General features: G+C 35.4%; 1 pseudogene; it reads left to right on the plus strand.

Annotated features, from left to right (window-relative positions):
* Positions 1-2,627: 2,627 nt before the first annotated feature.
* LOC111740439 lies at positions 2,628-2,746 on the plus strand (annotated as a pseudogene).

A 2,746-nucleotide genomic window follows, 5' to 3' on the forward strand; every position in this document is an offset into this window, starting at 1 on the left:
TTGTCTATCTCCATTTAGAAATAATTGTCAAGGTCACTAATGGCTCTAGAGCATCTTTGAGAAACGATATTAAGATGGATACATATTAAGATGCACACACTAGCAGTGTATTTTATCAATGTTGGTACTTTTATATCATGCCTCTGAATACACAGAAGTGCATCATAGTACCAATACTTATCTTAATATCATGCTTATCTTATCTATATATTATAAAGTTATATCTGCCAATTCCTGCTTCCTCAGTCTCATTGTTACCAGTTCTAAAAACATTCAACTTGCTGCGTCTGCCTTGTACAGTTCCTGAAGCATTATTGACCTAGATTTGAATATTATTGGGAAACTATTCCTTTAGTTTTACTGACTTAAGCCACTCAGTAGGCAGTATATGTAAGATTATTCTCTGAGCACTACTATGTCCACTAAATTGCTTTTCTTCCCACTCCCTACAATAAACTTGAATACGTTAATCAATTATCAATTTCTTATTGTAGATAGCAAATTAAACTTCATTTCACTTTTGGGAATTAATTTTCTGTCTTGAATTCAAGTAAGCTTGCTTTTTGTGTGCCTCAATGCCTTGCTTATTTCTTGTCAGCTGTCTTGCTCAGAGGCTAGATTGGTTTTAACTATGTTCATAAATTCTTTGATACCTCTCCCTTTAAGAGGAGCTAATTCAACTTTGCTGAGTGTGTTCAGACTTATCGTCTTCTTATTAATGAACAGAATAAAGCAGAAAAGACAGTGTGTAGCTTCAGAAACTAGGCCATAAAAGGCATTGCGACTTCCTCCTCTTTCTTGGATCACTCAATCTGGGCAAAGACAAATTTTATATCATGATAAGAGGTCCATATGTGAAAGAACTGAGTCCTCTAACAAACAACCATGTGAGCCATTTTGCCTTTGTTAAGTCTTCAAATGACTGCAGCCCAGGTTGAATATTGAATGAAATCTCATAAGAGACTCTTAGCCAGAACCACCCCATTTGGTCACTCCTGGACTTTTAACCCATAAAAACTGTGACAGAATAAATCTTTTTGGTCTTAAGCTGCTAGATATTGGAGTTATTTGTCATACAACAATAGATGACTAATACAACTGGAATTCTGTTCTAAACATGGTGGACAAATCAGAACCAAAATACTAACATCTATCTGACTACATAAATCACTACTTCCTCTTATTCCACTCTATGTATCAGATTGGATTTCTTTAGATATCAATTCTTACCTAATCAAGTTCAAATTCCCCAGAGCTTTGGCATCAATTTAGAACACTAGAAACTCACAGGTGGCCAGACTAATTTGTCCAACTAATCCTGATCCATTTATGCCTAGGCTTATTTTTCTTCCTTGTCTTGAATTCAGGTCAGTGTGGGTCATGACACTGTATTGTGCTTACATTTTCATTGTGAAAACAAATACCGATGATAACTTATTATATTTTAATCACTATACTAATCATTGAGAATCTAAAATTAAGTAAAAGCCAGTTCCTACATTAATGGAGTTTATAGTCTGTGACACAGATTATTAGGTCCCCCCATTCCCATTACTCTTCCTTCTTTTAGTAATAGAACCCAAGGTTTTGTGTGAGCATATGCCATCCCAGATAATAACTATATGTCTTACCCATCCTCTAGGCTACGTGTGACCAGGTGACAAAGCTCTTTCTAATGAGATGTGAGAGAAAGGAATTATGCCATTTTGGGGTCATGTCCCTCCAGAGACAAAGTGGGTCCTTCCCTTCCCTTAATTTGGATTTGGCATTTTAGAATATAAGATGAAAGCCTTGAGTGGAGAATAGTGACTGGCATGAAGATAAATAATTTTAACACAATATTCTATACAGAGGTAAGCATAAAGTCTTATAAGAGCACAGCAGAGGGACAAGGAGGCTTCTAGGTTGTTATGGCTGACCTCGCAGTTTGTCCTGAGCTTGATGAACTTGATTACTCTGGCATTTAAGTGATGTAGACTACCACTTCTAACATTTTTATCCTCCCAGTTTATGCTCACCTATTCCTTGAATTCTTTTTTTTTCTTTTAACACAGCTGAAGATTTTTGAAGAAATTATCTCATTCTCTTTTAACCATTATTATGTAAGAAATTTTGGAAATTTCAACAATATACACAATCAAATTTCTATCCCCCATCCCTGTGATTAACTTATGTAATATAGCATCAAAATTCTTATGGTATTTCTGGGGAGTTAAGGTGGGCATTATGGGTAAAGCTATTTCTAAATGGTCAGGTTAAAAAGTTCACTTACATTGTAAATATTATTATTCTGAGTTTATGGAAAAAATTATTAGTCAACATGCTGACCTCCCCCCTCCAGGTGATATTGATATATAATGGAGTAAAATTTACATAAATATCATGTTTAGCTTTAATCATACTAATATTTTTGGGTGTATGAAAATCATCTAATTGTTAAACTAAAGGCATAAATCTTACTGAAAAAAAATTAGAAGTCAAAATCCTCATGTCATTACCGTTGTGGTGATCTGAACTCAGGCATTGCCTCGGTAACATAGGAAATTCTCAGTTCTTTTTGTTGATGCAGAGATAATTCCAGCACAGCGAGATTTAGAAGAAGGAAGATTTATTAAAAGTATATTTTAGTCTATGGCCATGCTACCTTGAACAAGCCCAATCCCATCTGATCTTGGAAGCTAAGCAGGGACTGGCCTGATTAGTACTTTGATGGGAGACCAACTAGGAAGACCAGGTGCCATAGGCG

Source organism: Pteropus vampyrus, unplaced genomic scaffold, assembly GCF_000151845.1.
Source record: "Pteropus vampyrus isolate Shadow unplaced genomic scaffold, Pvam_2.0 Scaffold63, whole genome shotgun sequence".
In the NCBI taxonomy this organism is placed as follows: domain Eukaryota; kingdom Metazoa; phylum Chordata; class Mammalia; order Chiroptera; family Pteropodidae; genus Pteropus; species Pteropus vampyrus.